Raw genomic sequence first — 17,473 nt, 5'->3', positions numbered from 1 at the left:
GCTCTGGAGCTGTTACAGTGCCCAGCTGCTGCAAGAAATCTGCTTGAATGCTTCAGGGGATGGGGCATGGCCAACATGAGCCCCACACCAAAGGAGGGTGGAGGTGTTTAATGCGAACTAGGGGTCATCCAAGCACCGCAAAAGGCCGCCATGCCCTGCACGCCCCTTTTCTCTTTTCATATGCAGATGAGGGTTGAAGCCAACTTTGACCCACTGCTTGTATGACATCACCGTATGCAAATCCGTCTTCTGCAGAACTTCCCCCAGGAATGCTTGCACTAGTTGTTGCATTTGGTTTGTTGTTTGGGGGTGCTTCAGTATTAGGCAGCCTTCTGCCCTCCCATGTTCATCTGAAAATATGTGTTCTCCCTGCAGTTGTTGTCCCCAGATGAGAGTTCCCTTGTGCTGCCTCAGTTAAATCTCCTTTACTTGACAGAGATGTGCATGAGCAGCGGCCCTCCCCAGCCCTATTCCAAATCATACTTATTTTGCATAGGAGATACCATGGTCATGAAGATTGTTCTCCCAGGGTGAGGTTCATTCATTGCATTTTGGGTATGCTGACCCCTGTGATTTCCCCAAATGTGGGAAACTCAACTGCATTATTTGTGGTAGTGGGGGACTGTGTTTGTGCTTTCCTCTGGTCAGCTCTGGTAAAAGTCAGATTTCTTTGTCTCAGATTTTCCTCTTGCCTTGTTCTTCTTTCGAGAGTTCCCTTGTGCTGCCTCAGTTGGATCTCCTTCACTTGACAGGGGGGTACCCGAGCAGCGACCCTCCCCAGCTCTAGCCCAACTCCTACTTACCTGCCTGGTGAGATACTATGATCATGAAGGTGCTTCTCCCAGGGCAAGGCTCACCCATTGCACTCTGGGTGTGCTGCTCCTGCGATTTCCCCAAATGTGGGAAACTTGACTGCATAATTTGTGTTTCCCCTGGTCGGCTCTCGTATAATTCAGATCTCTTTGTCTCAGGTCTCTCTCCAGCCTAGTTTGCTGTCTGTTTCCACTTCTCTTTTCTTCAGCCGCTCCCTTCTATACCCTTGTGCACTATCCTGACTTCTCCTCCCGTCTGCTTACTTTGTGCCTTCCAATGCACAATGCAAACTACAGGTAGTGCTGCAGGGCCCACACCCTTTTACTTGCCTTACAGAGCAGCTCTGGAGCTGTTAAAGTGCCCAGCTGCTGCAAGAAATCAGCTTGAATGCTTCAGGGGCTGGGGCATAGCCAACATGAGCCCCACACCGAAGGAGGGTGGAGGTGTTTAATGCAAACTAGGGGTCGGTCAAGCGCCGCAAAAGGCCACCATGCCCTGCACGCCCCTTTTCTGTTTTCATATGCAGACGAGGGTTGAAGCCAACTTTGACCCACTGCTTGGATGACATCACCATATGCAAATCCATCTGCGGCAGGCCTTCCCCCAGGAATGCTTGCACTAGTTGTTGCATTTGGTTTGTTGTTTGGGGGTGCTTCAGTATTAGTCAGCCTTCTGCTCCACCCTCCTTTGGTGTGGGGCTCATGTTGGCCATGTCCCATCCCCTGAAGCATTCAAGCAGATTTCTTGCAGCAGCTGGGCACTGTAACAGCTCCAGAGCTGCTCTGTAAGGCAAGTAAAAGGGTGTGGGCCCTGCAGCACTACCTGTAGTTTGCATTGTGCATTGGAAGGCACAAAGTAAGCAGACGGGAGGAGAAGTCAGGATAGTGCACAAGGGTATAGAAGGGAGCGGCTGAAGAAAAGAGAAGTGGAAACAGACAGCAAACTAGGCTGGAGAGAGATCTGAGACAAAGAGATCTGAATTATACGAGAGCCGACCAGGGGAAACACAAATTATGCAGTCAAGTTTCCCACATTTGGGGAAATCGCAGGGGCTGCACACCCAGAGTGCAATGGGTGAGCCTTGCCCTGGGAGAAGCACCTTCATGATCATAGTATCTCACCTGGCAGGTAAGTAGGAGTTGGGCTAGAGCTGGGGAGGGTCGCTGCTCGGGCACCCCCCTGTTAAGTGAAGGAGATCCAACTGAGGCAGCACAAGGGAACTCTCAAAAGAAGAACAAGGCTAGAGGAAGATCTGAAACAAAGAAATCTGACTTTTACCAGAGCTGACCAGAAGAAAACACAAACACAGTCCCCCACTACCACAAATAAAGCAGTCGAGTTTCCCACATTTGGGGAAATCACAGGGGTCAGCATACCCAAAATGCAATGAATGAACCTCACCTCGACTGCTTTATTTGTGGTAGTGGGGGACTGTGTTTGTGTTTTCTTCTGGTCAGCTCTGGTAAAAGTCAGATTTCTTTGTTTCAGATCTTCCTCTAGCCTTGTTCTTCTTTTGAGAGTTCCCTTGTGCTGCCTCAGTTGGATCTCCTTCACTTAACAGGGGGGTGCCCGAGCAGCGACCCTCCCCAGCTCTAGCCCAACTCATACTTACCTGCCAGGTGAGATACTATGATCATGAAGGTGCTTCTCCCAGGGCAAGGCTCACCCATTGCACTCTGGGTGTGCTGCCCCTGCGATTTCCCCAAATGTGGGAAACTTGACTGCATAATTTGTGTTTCCCCTGGTCGGCTATCGTATAATTCAGATCTCTTTGTCTCAGATCTCTCTCCAGCCTAGTTTGCTGTCTGTTTCCACTTCTCTTTTCTTCAGCCGCTCCCTTCTATACCCTTGTGCACTATCCTGACTTCTCCTCCCGTCTGCTTACTTTGTGCCTTCCAATGCACAATGCAAACTACAGGTAGTGCTGCAGGGCCCACACCCTTTTACTTGCCTTACAGAGCAGCTCTTGAGCTGTTACAGTGCCCAGCTGCTGCAAGAAATCTGCTTGAAAGCTTCAGGGGATGGGGCATGGCCAACATGAGCCCCACACCAAAGCAGGGTGCAGCAGAAGGCTGCCTAATACTGAAGCACCCCCAAACAACAAACCAAATGCAACAACTAGTGCAAGCATTCCTGGGGGAAGGCCTGCCGCAGATGGATTTGCATATGGTGATGTCATCCAAGCAGTGGGTCAAAGTTGGCTTCAACCCTCATCTGCATATGAAAACAGAAAAGGGGCGTGCAGGGCATGGTGGCCTTTTGCGGCGCTTGACTGACCCCTAGTTTGCATTAAACACCTCCACCCTCCTTCGGTGTGGGGCTGATGTTGGCTATGCCCCAGCCCCTGAAGCATTCAAGCTGATTTCTTGCAGCAGCTGGGCACTGTAACAGCTCCAGAGCTGCTCTGTAAGGCAAGTAAAAGGGTGTGGGCCCTGCAGCACTACCTGTAGTTTGCATTGTGCATTGGAAGGCACAAAGTAAGCAGACGGGAGGAGAAGTCAGGATAGTGCACAAGGGTATAGAAGGGAGCGGCTGAAGAAAAGAGAAGTGGAAACAGACAGCAAACTAGGCTGGAGAGAGACCTGAGACAAAGAGATCTGAATTATACGAGAGCCGACGAGGGGAAACACAAATTATGCAGTCAAGTTTCCCACATTTGGGGAAATCGCAGGAGCAGCACACCCAGAGTACAATGGGTGAGCCTTGCCCTGGGAGAAGCACCTTAATGATCATAGTATCTCACCTGGCAGGTAAGTAGGAGTTGGGCTAGAGCTGGGGAGGGTCGCTGCTCGGGTACCCCCCTGTAAAGTGAAGGAGATCCAACAAAGGCAGCACAAGGGAACTCTCGAAAGAAGAACAAGGCTAGAGGAAAATGTGAGACAAAGAAATCTGACTTTTACTAGAGCTGACCAGAGGAAAGCACAAACACAGTCCCCCACTACCACAAATAATGCAGTTGAGTTTCCCACATTTGGGGAAATCACAGGGGTCAGCATACCCAAAATGCAATGAATGAACCTCACCCTGGGAGAAAAATCTTCATGACCATGGTATCTCCTATGCAAAATAAGTATGATTTGGAATAGGGCTGGGGAGGGCCGCTGCTCATGCACATCTCTGTCAAGTAAAGGAGATTCAACTGAGGCAGCACAAGGGAACTCTCATCTGGGGACAACAACTGCAGGGAGAACATATATTTTCAGATGAACATGGGAGGGCAGAAAGCTGCCTAATACTGAAGCACCCCCAAACAACAAACCAAATGCAACAACTAGTGCAAGCATTCCTGGGGGAAGGCCTGCCGCAGATGGATTTGCATATGGTGATGTCATCCAAGCAGTGGGTCAAAGTTGGCTTCAACCCTCGTCTGCATATGAAAAGAGAAAAGGGGCGTGCAGGGCATGGTGGCCTTTTGCGGCACTTGGCTGACCCCTAGTTTGCATTAAACACCTCCACCCTCCTTTGGTGTGGGGCTCATGTTGGCTATGCCCCAGCCCCTGAAGCATTCAAGCTGATTTCTTGCAGCAGCTGGGCACTGTAACAGCTCCAGAGCTGCTCTGTAAGGCAAGTAAAAGGGTGTGGGCCCTGCAGCACTACCTGTAGTTCGCATTGTGCGTTGGAAGGCACAAAGTAAGCAGACAGGAGGAGAAGTCAGGATAGTGCGCAAGGGCATAGAAGGGAGCGGCTCAAGAAAAGAGAAGTGGAAACAGACAGCAAACTAGGCTGGAGAGAGACCTGAGACAAAGAGATCTGAATTATACGAGAGCCGACCAGGGGAAACACAAATTATGCAGTCAAGTTTCCCACATTTGGGGAAATCGCAGGAGCAGCACACCTAGAGTGCAATGGGTGAGCCTTGCCCTGGGAGAAGCACCTTCATGATCATAGTATCTCACCTGGCAGGTAAGTAGGAGTTGGGCTAGAGCTGGGGAGGATCGCTGCTCGGGTACCCCCCTGTAAACTGAAGGAGATCCAACTGAGGCAGCACAAGGGAACTCTCGAAAGAAGAACAAGGCTAGAGGAAAATCTGAGACAAAGAAATCTGACTTTTACCAGAGCTGACCAGAGGAAAGCACAAACACAGTCCCCCACTACCACAAATAATGCAGTCAAGTTTCCCACATTTGGGGAAATCACAGGGGTCAGCATACCCAAAATGCAATGAATGAACCTCACCCTGGGAGAACAATCTTCATGACCATGGTATCTCCTATGCAAAATAAGTATGATTTGGAATAGGGCTGGGGAGGGCCGCTGCTCATGCACATCTCTGTCAAGTAAAGGAGATTCAACTGAGGCAGCACAAGGGAACTCTCATCTGGGGACAACAACTGCAGGGAGAACACATATTTTCAGATGAACATGGGAGGGCAGAAGGCTGCCTAATACTGAAGCACCCCCAAACAACAAACCAAATGCAACAACTAGTGCAAGCATTCCTGGGGGAAGTTCTGCAGAAGACGGATTTGCATACGGTGATGTCATCCAAGCAGTGGGTCAAAGTTGGCTTCAACCCTCATCTGCATATGAAAAGAGAAAAGGAGCGTGCAGGGCATGGCGGCCTTTTGCGGTGCTTGGATGACCCCTAGTTCGCATTAAACACCTCCACCCTCCTTTGGTGTGGGGCTCATGTTGGCCATGCCCCATCCCCTGAAGCATTCAAGCTGATTTCTTGCAGCAGCTGGGCACTGTAACATCTCCAGAGCTGCTCTGTAAGGCAAGTAAAAGGGTGTGGGCCCTGCAGCACTACCTGTAGTTTGCATTGTGCATTGGAAGGCACAAAGTAAGCAGACGGGAGGAGAAGTCAGGATAGTGCACAAGGGTATAGAAGGGAGCGGCTGAAGAAAAGAGAAGTGGAAACAGACAGCAAACTAGGTTGGAGAGAGACCTGAGACAAAGAGATCTGAATTACACGAGAGCCGACCAGGGGAAACACAAATTATGCAGTCAAGTTTCCCACATTTGGGGAAATCGCAGGGGCAGCACACCCAGAGTGCAATGGGTGAGCCTTGCCCTGGGAGAAGCACCTTCATGATCATAGTATCTCACCTGGCAGGTAAGTAGGAGTTGGGCTAGAGCTGGGGAGGGTCTCTGCTTGGGCACCCCCCTGTCAAGTGAAGGAGATCCAACTGAGGCAGCACAAGGGAACTCTCAAAAGAAGAACAAGGCTAGAGGAAGATCTGAACAAAGAAATCTGACTTTTACCAGAGCTGACCAGAGGAAAACACAAACACAGTCCCCCACTACCACAAATAAAGCAGTCGAGTTTCCCACATTTGGGGAAATCACAGGGGTCAGCATACCCATAATGCAATGAATGAACCTCACCCTGGGAGAATAATCTTCATGACCATGGTATCTCCTATGCAAAATAAGTATGATTTGGGATAGAGCTGGGGAGGGCCGCTGCTCAGGCACATCTCTGTCAAGTAAAGGAGATTCAACTGAGGCAGCACAAGGGAACTCTCATCTGGGGACAACAACTGCAGGGAGAACACATATTTTCAGATGAACATGGGAGGGCAGAAGGCTGCCTAATACTGAAGCACCCCCAAACAACAAACCAAATGCAACAACTAGTGCAAGCATTCCTGGGGGAAGTTCTGCAGAAGACGGATTTGCATACGGTGATGTCATCCAAGCAGTGGGTCAAAGTTGGCTTCAACCCTCATCTGCATATGAAAAGAGAAAAGGGGCGTGCAGGGCATGGCGGCCTTTTGCGGTGCTTGGATGACCCCTAGTTCGCATTAAACACCTTCACCCTCCTTTGGTGTGGGGCTCATGTTGGCCATGCCCCATCCCCTGAAGCATTCAAGCTGATTTCTTGCAGCAGCTGGGCACTGTAACAGCTCCAGAGCTGCTCTGTAAGGCAAGTAAAAGGGTGTGGGCCCTGCAGCACTACCTGTAGTTTGCATTGTGCATTGGAAGGCACAAAGTAAGCAGACGGGAGGAGAAGTCAGGATAGTGCACAAGGGTATAGAAGGGAGCGGCTGAAGAAAAGAGAAGTGGAAACAGACAGCAAACTAGGCTGGAGAGAGACCTGAGACAAAGAGATCTGAATTATACGAGAGCCGACCAGGGGAAACACAAATTATGCAGTCAAGTTTCCCACATTTGGGGAAATCACAGGAGCAGCACACCCAGAGTACAATGGGTGAGCCTTGCCCTGGGAGAAGCACCTTCATGATCATAGTATCTCACCTGGCAGGTAAGTAGGAGTTGGGCTAGAGCTGGGGAGGGTCGCTGCTCGGGTACCCCCCTGTAAAGTGAAGGAGATCCAACTGAGGCAGCACAAGGGAACTCTCGAAAAAAGAACAAGGCTAAAGGAAAATCTGAGACAAAGAAATCTGACTTTTACCAGAGCTGACCAGAGGAAAGCACAAACACAGTCTCCCACTACCACAAATAATGCAGTCAAGTTTCCCACATTTGGGGAAATCACAGGGGTCAGCATACCCAAAATGCAATGAATGAACCTCACCCTGGGAGAAAAATCTTCATGACCATGGTATCTCCTATGCAAAATAAGTATGATTTGGAATAGGGCTGGGGAGGGCCGCTGCTCATGCACATCTCTGTCAAGTAAAGGAGATTCAACTGAGGCAGCACAAGGGAACTCTCATCTTGGGACAACAACTGCAGGGAGAACATATATTTTCAGATGAACATGGGAGGGCAGAAGGCTGCCTAATACTGAAGCACCCCCAAACAACAAACCAAATGCAACAACTAGTGCAAGCATTCCTGGGGGAAGGCCTGCCGCAGATGGATTTGCATATGGTGATGTCATCCAAGCAGTGGGTCAAAGTTGGCTTCAACCCTCGTCTGCATATGAAAAGAGAAAAGGGGCGTGCAGGGCATGGTGGCCTTTTGCGGCGCTTGGCTGACCCCTAGTTTGCATTAAACACCTCCACCCTCCTTTGGTGTGGGGCTCATGTTGGCTATGCCCCAGCCCCTGAAGCATTCAAGCTGATTTCTTGCAGCAGCTGGGCACTGTAACAGCTCCAGAGCTGCTCTGTAAGGCAAGTAAAAGGGTGTGGGCCCTGCAGCACTACCTGTAGTTTGCATTGTGCATTGGAAGGCACAAAGTAAGCAGACGGGAGGAGAAGTCAGGATAGTGCACAAGGGTATAGAAGGGAGCGGCTGAAGAAAAGAGAAGTGGAAACAGACAGCAAACTAGGCTGGAGAGAGACCTGAGACAAAGAGATCTGAATTATACGAGAGCCGACGAGGGGAAACACAAATTATGCAGTCAAGTTTCCCACATTTGGGGAAATTGCAGGAGCAGCACACCCAGAGTGCAATGGTTGAGCCTTGCCCTGGGAGAAGCACCTTCATGATCATAGTATCTCACCTGGCAGGTAAGTAGGAGTTGGGCTAGAGCTGGGGAGGGTCGCTGCTCGGGTTCCCCCCTGTGAAGTGAAGGAGATCCAACTGAGGCAGCACCAGGGAACTCTCGAAAGAAGAACAAGGCTAGAGGAAGATCTGAGACAAAGAAATCTGACTTTTACCAGAGCTGACCAGAGGAAAGCACAAACACAGTCCCCCACTACCACAAATAATGCAGTCGAGTTTCCCACATTTGGGAAAATCACAGGGGTCAGCATACCCAGAATGCAATGAATGAACCTCACCCTGGGAGAACAATCTTCATGACCATGGTATCTCCTATGCAAAATAAGTATGATTTGGGATAGGGCTGGTGAGGGCAGCTGCTCAGGCACATCTCTGTCAAGTAAAGGAGATTCAACTGAGGCAGCACAAGTGAACTCTCATCTGGGGACAACAACTGCAGGGAGACCACATCTTTTCAGATGAACATGGGAGGGCGGAAGGCTGCCTAATACTGAAGCACCATCAAATATCAAACCATATGCAACAACTAGTACAAGCACTCCTGGGGGAAGGTCTGCAGCAGACGGATTTGCATACGGTGATGTTATCCAAGCAGTGGGCCAAAGTTGACTGGAACCCTCATCTGCATATGAAAAGAGAAAAGGGGCATGCAGGGCATGGCGGCCTTTTGCAGTGCTTGGATGACCCCTAGTTCGCATTAAACACCTCCCCCCTCCTTTGGTGTGGGGCTCATGTTGGCCATGCCCCATCCCCTGAAGCATTCAAGCTGATTTCTCGCAGCAGCTGGGCACTGTAACAGCTCCAGAGCTGCTCTGTAAGGCAAGTAAAAGGGTGTGGGCCCTGCAGCACTACCTGTAGTTTGCATTGTGCATTGGAAGGCACAAAGTAAGCAGACGGGAGGAGAAGTCAGGATAGTGCACAAGGGTATAGAAGGGAGCGGCTGAAGAAAAGAGAAGTGGAAACAGACAGCAAACTAGGCTGGAGAGAGACCTGAGACAAATAGATCTGAATTATACGAGAGCCGACCAGGGGAAACACAAATTATGCAGTCAAGTTTCCCACATTTGGGGAAATCGCAGGGGCAGCACACCCAGAGTGCAATGGGTGAGCCTTGCCCTGGGAGAAGCACCTTCATGATCATAGTATCTCACCTGGCAGGTAAGTAGGAGTTGGGCTAGAGCTGGGGAGGGTCGCTGCTCGGGTACCCCCCTGTCAAGTGAAGGAGATCCAACTGAGGCAGCACAATGGAACTCTCGAAAGAAGAACAAGGCTAGAGGAAAATCTGAGACAAAGAAATCTGACTTTTACCAGAGCTGACCAGAGGAAAGCACAAACACAGTCCCCCACTACCACAAATAATGCAGTCAAGTTTCCCACATTTGGGGAAATCACAGGGGTCAGCATACCCAAAATGCAATGAATGAACCTCACCCTGGGAGAACAATCTTCATGACCATGGTATCTCCTATGCAAAATAAGTATGATTTGGAATAGGGCTGGGGAGGGCCGCTGCTCATGCACATCTCTGTCAAGTAAAGGAGATTCTACTGAGGCAGCACAAGGGAACTCTCATCTGGGGACAACAACTGCAGGGAGAACACATATTTTCAGATGAACATGGGAGGGCAGAAGGCTGCCTAATACTGAAGCACCCCCAAACAACAAACCAAATGCAACAACTAGTGCAAGCATTCCTGGGGGAAGTTCTGCAGAAGACGGATTTGCATACGGTGATGTCATCCAAGCAGTGGGTCAAAGTTGGCTTCAACCCTCATCTGCATATGAAAAGAGAAAAGGGGCGTGCAGGGCATGGCGGCCTTTTGCGGTGCTTGGATGACCCCTAGTTCGCATTAAACACCTCCACCCTCCTTTGGTGTGGGGCTCATGTTGGCCATGCCCCATCCCCTGAAGCATTCAAGCTGATTTCTTGCAGCAGCTGGGCACTGTAACAGCTCCAGAGCTGCTCTGTAAGGCAAGTAAAAGGGTGTGGGCCCTGCAGCACTACCTGTAGTTTGCATTGTGCATTGGAAGGCACAAAGTAAGCAGACGGGAGGAGAAGTCAGGATAGTGCACAAGGGTATAGAAGGGAGCGGTTGAAGAAAAGAGAAGTGGAAACAGACAGCAAACTAGGCTGGAGAGAGACCTGAGACAAAGAGATCTGAATTATACGAGAGCCGACCAGGGGAAACACAAATTATGCAGTCAAGTTTCCCACATTTGGGGAAATCGCAGGGGCAGCACACCCAGAGTGCAATGGGTGAGCCTTGCCCTGGGAGAAGCACCTTCATGATCATAGTATCTCACCTGGCAGGTAAGTAGGAGTTGGGCTAGAGCTGGGGAGGGTCGCTGTTCGGGCACCCCCCTGTCAAGTGAAAGAGATCCAACTGAGGCAGCACAAGGGAACTCTCGAAAGAAGAACAAGGCTAGAGGAAGATCTGAGACAAAGAAATCTGACTTTTACCAGAGCTGACCAGAGGAAAGCACAAACACAGTCCCCCACTACCACAAATAATGCAGTCGAGTTTCCCACATTTGGGAAAATCACAGGGGTCAGCATACCCAGAATGCAATGAATGAACCTCACCCTTGGAGAACAATCTTCATGACCATGGTATCTCCTATGCAAAATAAGTATGATTTGGGATAGGGCTGGTGAGGGCAGCTGCTCAGGCACATCTCTGTCAAGTAAAGGAGATTCAACTGAGGCAGCACAAGTGAACTCTCATCTGGGGACAACAACTGCAGGGAGACCACATCTTTTCAGATGAACATGGGAGGGCGGAAGGCTGCCTAATACTGAAGCACCATCAAATATCAAACCATATGCAACAACTAGTACAAGCACTCCTGGGGGAAGGTCTGCAGCAGACGGATTTGCATACGGTGATGTTATCCAAGCAGTGGGCCAAAGTTGACTGGAACCCTCATCTGCATATGAAAAGAGAAAAGGGGCATGCAGGGCATGGCGGCCTTTTGCAGTGCTTGGATGACCCCTAGTTCGCATTAAACACCTCCCCCCTCCTTTGGTGTGGGGCTCATGTTGGCCATGCCCCATCCCCTGAAGCATTCAAGCTGATTTCTTGCAGCAGCTGGGCACTGTAACAGCTCCAGAGCTGCTCTGTAAGGCAAGTAAAAGGGTGTGGGCCCTGCAGCACTACCTGTAGTTTGCATTCTAGTGTCTTTCGTTTGGGAGAAAAATGCAAAGGTACAATACAGCTTTTCCTTGCCGATATCTCTCTTTTGCAAAGAGCTAGGCATTGGAAAATTCAGGGCTATACCGTGTAGATGAAGCACTAACAGGAGGCTTTTAAATTTTCATTCTAGTGTCTTTCGTTTGGGAGAAAAATGCAAAGGTACAATACAGCTTTTCCTTGCCAATATCTCTCTTTTGCAAAGAGCTAGGCATTGGAAAATTCAGGGCTATAACGTGTAGATGAAGCACTAACAGGAGGCTTTAAAATTTTCATTCTAGTGTCTTTCGTTTGGGAGAAAAATGCAAAAGTACAATGCAGCTTTTCCTTGCCGATATCTCTCTTTTGCAAAGAGATAGGCATTGGAAAATTCAGGGCTATAACGTGTAGATGAAGCACTAATAGGAGGCTTTAAAATTTTCATTCTAGTGTCTTTCGTTTGGGAGAAAAAAGCAAAGGTACAATACAGCTTTTCCTTGCCGATATCTCTCTTTTGCAAAGAGATAGGCATTGGAAAATTCAGGGCTATAACGTGTAGATGAAGCACTAACAGGAGGCTTTAAAATTTTCATTCTAGTGTCTTTCGTTTGGGAGAAAAATGCAAAGGAACAATACAGCTTTTCCTTGCCAATATCTCTCTTTTGCAAAGAGCTAGGCATTGGAAAATTCAGGGCTATAACGTGTAGATGAAGCACTAACAGGAGGCTTTAAAATTTTCATTCTAGTGTCTTTCGTTTGGGAGAAAAATGCAAAAGTACAATGCAGCTTTTCCTTGCCGATATCTCTCTTTTGCAAAGAGATAGGCATTGGAAAATGCAGGGCTATAACGTGTAGATGAAGCACTAACAGGAGGCTTTAAAATTTTCATTCTAGTGTCTTTCGTTTGGGAGAAAAATGCAAAGGTACAATACAGCTTTTCCTTGCCGATATCTCTCTTTTGCAAAGAGATAGGCATTGGAAAATTCAGGGCTATAACGTGTAGATGAAGCACTAACAGGAGGCTTTAACATTTTCATTCTAGTGTACTTCGTTTGGGAGAAAAATGCAAAGGTACAATACAGCTTTTCCTTGCCGATATCTCTCTTTTGCAAAGAGATAGGCATTGGAAAATTCAGGGCTATAACGTGTAGATGAAGCACTAATAGGAGGCTTTAAAATTTTCATTCTAGTGTCCTTCGTTTGGGAGAAAAATGCAAAGGTACAATACAGCTTTTCCTTGCCGATATCTCTCTTTTGCAAAGAGATAGGCATTGGAAAATTCAGGGCTATAACGTGTAGATGAAGCACTAACAGGAGGCTTTAAAATTTTCATTCTAGTGTCTTTCGTTTGGGAGAAAAATGCAAAGGTACAATACAGTTTTTCCTTGCCGATATCTCTCTTTTGCAAAGAGATAGGCATTGGAAAATTCAGGGCTATAACGTGTAGATGAAGCACTAACAGGAGGCTTTAAAATTTTCATTCTAGTGTCTTTCGTTTGGGAGAAAAATGCAAAGGTACAATACAGCTTTTCCTTGCCAATATCTCTCTTTTGCAAAGAGCTAGGCATTGGAAAATTCAGGGCAATAACGTGTAGATGAAGCACTAACAGGAGGCTTTAAAATTTTCATTCTAGTGTCTTTCGTTTGGGAGAAAAATGCAAAAGTACAATGCAGCTTTTGCTTGCCGATATCTCTCTTTTGCAAAGAGATAGGCATTGGAAAATGCAGGGCTATAACGTGTAGATGAAGCACTAACAGGAGGCTTTAAAATTTTCATTCTAGTGTCTTTCGTTTGGGAGAAAAATGCAAAAGTACAATGCAGCTTTTCCTTGCCGATATCTCTCTTTTGCAAAGAGATAGGCATTGGAAAATGCAGGGCTATAACGTGTAGATGAAGCACTAACAGGAGGCTTTAAAATTTTCATTCTAGTGTCTTTCGTTTGGGAGAAAAATGCAAAGGTACAATACAGCTTTTCCTTGCCGATATCTCTCTTTTGCAAAGAGATAGGCATTGGAAAATTCAGGGCTATAACGTGTAGATGAAGCACTAACAGGAGGCTTTAACATTTTCATTCTAGTGTACTTCGTTTGGGAGAAAAATGCAAAGGTACAATACAGCTTTTCCTTGCCGATATCTCTCTTTTGCAAAGAGATAGGCATTGGAAAATTCAGGGCTATAACGTGTAGATGAAGCACTAATAGGAGGCTTTAAAATTTTCATTCTAGTGTCCTTCGTTTGGGAGAAAAATGCAAAGGTACAATACAGCTTTTCCTTGCCGATATCTCTCTTTTGCAAAGAGATAGGCATTGGAAAATTCAGGGCTATAACGTGTAGATGAAGCACTAACAGGAGGCTTTAAAATTTTCATTCTAGTGTCTTTCGTTTGGGAGAAAAATGCAAAGGTACAATACAGTTTTTCCTTGCCGATATCTCTCTTTTGCAAAGAGATAGGCATTGGAAAATTCAGGGCTATAACGTGTAGATGAAGCACTAACAGGAGGCTTTAAAATTTTCATTCTAGTGTCTTTCGTTTGGGAGAAAAATGCAAAGGTACAATACAGCTTTTCCTTGCCAATATCTCTCTTTTGCAAAGAGCTAGGCATTGGAAAATTCAGGGCAATAACGTGTAGATGAAGCACTAACAGGAGGCTTTAAAATTTTCATTCTAGTGTCTTTCGTTTGGGAGAAAAATGCAAAAGTACAATGCAGCTTTTCCTTGCCGATATCTCTCTTTTGCAAAGAGATAGGCATTGGAAAATGCAGGGCTATAACGTGTAGATGAAGCACTAACAGGAGGCTTTAAAATTTTCATTCTAGTGTCTTTCGTTTGGGAGAAAAATGCAAAGGTACAATACAGCATTTCCTTGCCGATATCTCTCTTTTGCAAAGAGATAGGCATTGGAAAATTCAGGGCTATAACGTGTAGATGAAGCACTAACAGGAGGCTTTAAAATTTTCATTCTAGTGTCTTTCGTTTGGGAGAAAAATGCAAAGGTACAATACAGCTTTTCCTTGCCGATATCTCTCTTTTGCAAAGAGCTAGGCATTGGAAAATTCAGGGCTATACCGCGTACATGAAGCACTAACAGGAGGCTTTTAAATTTTCATTCTAGTGTCTTTCGTTTGGGAGAAAAATGCAAAGGTACAATACAGCTTTTCCTTGCCAATATCTCTCTTTTGCAAAGAGCTAGGCATTGGAAAATTCAGGGCTATAACGTGTAGATGAAGCACTAACAGGAGGCTTTAAAATTTTCATTCTAGTGTCTTTCGTTTGGGAGAAAAATGCAAAAGTACAATGCAGCTTTTCCTTGCCGATATCTCTCTTTTGCAAAGAGATAGGCATTGGAAAATTCAGGGCTATAACGTGTAGATGAAGCACTAATAGGAGGCTTTAAAATTTTCATTCTAGTGTCTTTCGTTTGGGAGAAAAAAGCAAAGGTACAATACAGCTTTTCCTTGCCGATATCTCTCTTTTGCAAAGAGATAGGCATTGGAAAATTCAGGGCTATAACGTGTAGATGAAGCACTAACAGGAGGCTTTAAAATTTTCATTCTAGTGTCTTTCGTTTGGGAGAAAAATGCAAAGGTACAATACAGCTTTTCCTTGCCGATATCTCTCTTTTGCAAAGAGCTAGGCATTGGAAAATTCAGGGCTATAACGTGTAGATGAAGCACTAACAGTAGGCTTTAAAATTTTCATTCTAGTGTCTTTCGTTTGGGAGAAAAATGCAAAGGTACAATACAGCTTTTCCTTGCCGATATCTCTCTTTTGCAAAGAAATAGGCATTGGAAAATTCAGGGCTATAACGTGTAGATGAAGCACTAACAGGAGGCTTTAAAATTTTCATTCTAGTGTCCTTCGTTTGGGAGAAAAATGCAAAGGTACAATACAGCTTTTCCTTGCCGATATCTCTCTTTTGCAAAGAGATAGGCATTGGAAAATTCAGGGCTATATCGTGTAGATGAAGCACTAACAGGAGGCTTTAAAATTTTCATTCTAGTGTCTTTCGTTTGGGAGAAAAATGCAAAGGTACAATACAGCTTTTCCTTGCCAATATCTCTCTTTTGCAAAGAGCTAGGCATTGGAAAATTCAGGGCTATAACGTGTAGATGAAGCACTAACAGGAGGCTTTAAAATTTTCATTCTAGTGTCTTTCGTTTGGGAGAAAAATGCAAAAGTACAATGCAGCTTTTCCTTGCCGATATCTCTCTTTTGCAAAGAGATAGGCATTGGAAAATGCAGGGCTATAACGTGTAGATGAAGCACTAACAGGAGGCTTTAAAATTTTCATTCTAGTGTCTTTCGTTTGGGAGAAAAATGCAAAGGTACAATACAGCTTTTCCTTGCCGATATCTCTCTTTTGCAAAGAGATAGGCATTGGAAAATTCAGGGCTATAACGTGTAGATGAAGCACTAACAGGAGGCTTTAAAATTTTCATTCTAGTGTACTTCGTTTGGGAGAAAAATGCAAAGGTACAATACAGCTTTTCCTTGCCGATATCTCTCTTTTGCAAAGAGATAGGCATTGGAAAATTCAGGGCTATAACGTGTAGATGAAGCACTAATAGGAGGCTTTAAAATTTTCATTCTAGTGTCCTTCGTTTGGGAGAAAAATGCAAAGGTACAATACAGCTTTTCCTTGCCGATATCTCTCTTTTGCAAAGAGATAGGCATTGGAAAATTCAGGGCTATAACGTGTAGATGAAGCACTAACAGGAGGCTTTAAAATTTTCATTCTAGTGTCTTTCGTTTGGGAGAAAAATGCAAAGGTACAATACAGCTTTTCCTTGCCGATATCTCTCTTTTGCAAAGAGCTAGGCATTGGAAAATTCAGGGCTATAACGTGTAGATGAAGCACTAACAGGAGGCTTTAAAATTTTCATTCTAGTGTCTTTCGTTTGGGAGAAAAATGCAAAGGTACAATACAGCTTTTCCTTGCCGATATCTCTCTTTTGCAAAGAGATAGGCATTGGAAAATTCAGGGCTATAACGTGTAGATGAAGCACTTACAGTAGGCTTTAACATTTTCATTCTAGTGTCTTTCGTTTGGGAGAAAAATGCAAAGGTACAATACAGCTTTTCCTTGCCGATATCTCTCTTTTGCAAAGAGATAGGCATTGGAAAATGCAGGGCTATAACGTGTAGATGAAGCACTAACAGGAGGCTTTACAATTTTCATTCTAGTGTCTTTCGTTTGGGAGAAAAATGCAAAAGTACAATGCAACTTTTCCTTGCCGATATCTCTCTTTTGCAAAGAGATAGGCATTGGAAAATGCAGGGCTATAACGTGTAGATGAAGCACTAACAGGAGGCTTTAAAATTTTCATTCTAGTGTCTTTCGTTTGGGAGAAAAATGCAAAGGTACAATACAGCATTTCCTTGCCGATATCTCTCTTTTGCAAAGAGATAGGCATTGGAAAATTCAGGGCTATTACGTGTAGATGAAGCACTAACAGGAGGCTTTAAAATTTTCATTCTAGTGTCCTTCGTTTGGGAGAAAAATGCAAAGGTACAATACAGCTTTTCCTTGCCGATATCTCTCTTTTGCAAAGAGATAGGCATTGGAAAATTCAGGGCTATAACGTGTAGATGAAGCACTAACAGGAGGCTTTAAAATTTTCATTCTAGTGTCTTTCGTTTGGGAGAAAAATGCAAAGGTACAATACAGCTTTTCCTTGTCGATATCTCTCTTTTGCAAAGAGCTAGGCATTGGAAAATTCAGGGCTATAACGTGTAGATGAAGCACTAACAGTAGGATTTAAAATTTTCATTCTAGTGTCTTTCGTTTGGGAGAAAAATGCAAAGGTACAATACAGCTTTTCCTTGCCGATATCTCTCTTTTGCAAAGAGATAGGCATTGGAAAATTCAGGGCTATAACGTGTAGATGAAGCACTAACAGGAGGCTTTAAAATTTTCATTCTAGTGTCTTTCGTTTGGGAGAAAAATGCAAAGGTACAATACAGTTTTTCCTTGCCGATATCTCTCTTTTGCAAAGAGATAGGCATTGGAAAATTCAGGGCTATAACGTGTAGATGAAGCACTAATAGGAGGCTTTAACATTTTCATTCTAGTGTCCTTCGTTTGGGAGAAAAATGCAAAGGTACAATACAGCTTTTCCTTGCCGATATCTC

The 17,473-nt window shown here is 45.9% G+C and overlaps 16 non-coding genes and 2 pseudogenes across 16 annotated transcripts; 3 read left to right on the top strand and 15 right to left on the bottom strand.

The window, feature by feature from the left end:
* Positions 1-479: 479 nt before the first annotated feature.
* LOC135000120 (U1 spliceosomal RNA) lies at positions 480-643 on the top strand. The gene has a single exon (XR_010202142.1). It is a non-coding gene; the product is annotated as a U1 spliceosomal RNA (small nuclear RNA).
* Positions 644-795: 152 nt separating this feature from the next.
* Positions 796-958, top strand: LOC135000139 (U1 spliceosomal RNA). Its single transcript, XR_010202161.1, has one exon. It is a non-coding gene; the product is annotated as a U1 spliceosomal RNA (small nuclear RNA).
* An 828-nt stretch (positions 959-1,786) lies between these two features.
* On the bottom strand, positions 1,787-1,949 carry LOC135000135 (U1 spliceosomal RNA). Its single transcript, XR_010202157.1, has one exon. It is a non-coding gene; the product is annotated as a U1 spliceosomal RNA (small nuclear RNA).
* Positions 1,950-2,417: 468 nt separating this feature from the next.
* Positions 2,418-2,580, top strand: LOC135000128 (U1 spliceosomal RNA). The gene has a single exon (XR_010202150.1). It is a non-coding gene; the product is annotated as a U1 spliceosomal RNA (small nuclear RNA).
* Positions 2,581-3,435: 855 nt separating this feature from the next.
* LOC135000145 (U1 spliceosomal RNA) lies at positions 3,436-3,571 on the bottom strand (annotated as a pseudogene).
* Positions 3,572-3,723: 152 nt separating this feature from the next.
* LOC135000154 (U1 spliceosomal RNA) lies at positions 3,724-3,887 on the bottom strand. The gene has a single exon (XR_010202169.1). It is a non-coding gene; the product is annotated as a U1 spliceosomal RNA (small nuclear RNA).
* Positions 3,888-4,561: 674 nt separating this feature from the next.
* LOC135000146 (U1 spliceosomal RNA) lies at positions 4,562-4,724 on the bottom strand. The gene has a single exon (XR_010202165.1). It is a non-coding gene; the product is annotated as a U1 spliceosomal RNA (small nuclear RNA).
* A 152-nt stretch (positions 4,725-4,876) lies between these two features.
* LOC135000113 (U1 spliceosomal RNA) lies at positions 4,877-5,040 on the bottom strand. The gene has a single exon (XR_010202135.1). It is a non-coding gene; the product is annotated as a U1 spliceosomal RNA (small nuclear RNA).
* A 674-nt stretch (positions 5,041-5,714) lies between these two features.
* LOC135000127 (U1 spliceosomal RNA) lies at positions 5,715-5,877 on the bottom strand. Its single transcript, XR_010202149.1, has one exon. It is a non-coding gene; the product is annotated as a U1 spliceosomal RNA (small nuclear RNA).
* A 151-nt stretch (positions 5,878-6,028) lies between these two features.
* On the bottom strand, positions 6,029-6,192 carry LOC135000119 (U1 spliceosomal RNA). The gene has a single exon (XR_010202141.1). It is a non-coding gene; the product is annotated as a U1 spliceosomal RNA (small nuclear RNA).
* Positions 6,193-6,866: 674 nt separating this feature from the next.
* LOC135000143 (U1 spliceosomal RNA) lies at positions 6,867-7,029 on the bottom strand. Its single transcript, XR_010202164.1, has one exon. It is a non-coding gene; the product is annotated as a U1 spliceosomal RNA (small nuclear RNA).
* A 152-nt stretch (positions 7,030-7,181) lies between these two features.
* LOC135000123 (U1 spliceosomal RNA) lies at positions 7,182-7,345 on the bottom strand. The gene has a single exon (XR_010202145.1). It is a non-coding gene; the product is annotated as a U1 spliceosomal RNA (small nuclear RNA).
* Positions 7,346-8,046: 701 nt separating this feature from the next.
* Positions 8,047-8,182, bottom strand: LOC135000140 (U1 spliceosomal RNA; annotated as a pseudogene).
* A 152-nt stretch (positions 8,183-8,334) lies between these two features.
* On the bottom strand, positions 8,335-8,498 carry LOC135000142 (U1 spliceosomal RNA). The gene has a single exon (XR_010202163.1). It is a non-coding gene; the product is annotated as a U1 spliceosomal RNA (small nuclear RNA).
* A 674-nt stretch (positions 8,499-9,172) lies between these two features.
* On the bottom strand, positions 9,173-9,335 carry LOC135000133 (U1 spliceosomal RNA). The gene has a single exon (XR_010202155.1). It is a non-coding gene; the product is annotated as a U1 spliceosomal RNA (small nuclear RNA).
* Positions 9,336-9,487: 152 nt separating this feature from the next.
* On the bottom strand, positions 9,488-9,651 carry LOC135000112 (U1 spliceosomal RNA). The gene has a single exon (XR_010202134.1). It is a non-coding gene; the product is annotated as a U1 spliceosomal RNA (small nuclear RNA).
* A 674-nt stretch (positions 9,652-10,325) lies between these two features.
* On the bottom strand, positions 10,326-10,488 carry LOC135000129 (U1 spliceosomal RNA). Its single transcript, XR_010202151.1, has one exon. It is a non-coding gene; the product is annotated as a U1 spliceosomal RNA (small nuclear RNA).
* Positions 10,489-10,640: 152 nt separating this feature from the next.
* LOC135000111 (U1 spliceosomal RNA) lies at positions 10,641-10,804 on the bottom strand. Its single transcript, XR_010202133.1, has one exon. It is a non-coding gene; the product is annotated as a U1 spliceosomal RNA (small nuclear RNA).
* Between the last annotated feature and the right edge of the window lie 6,669 nt (positions 10,805-17,473).

Source organism: Pseudophryne corroboree, unplaced genomic scaffold, assembly GCF_028390025.1.
Source record: "Pseudophryne corroboree isolate aPseCor3 unplaced genomic scaffold, aPseCor3.hap2 scaffold_1503, whole genome shotgun sequence".
In the NCBI taxonomy this organism is placed as follows: Eukaryota; Metazoa; Chordata; class Amphibia; order Anura; family Myobatrachidae; genus Pseudophryne; species Pseudophryne corroboree.
The sequence above is the reverse complement of the archived record's forward strand: the minus strand, read 5'-3'. Positions and strand labels throughout refer to the sequence as shown.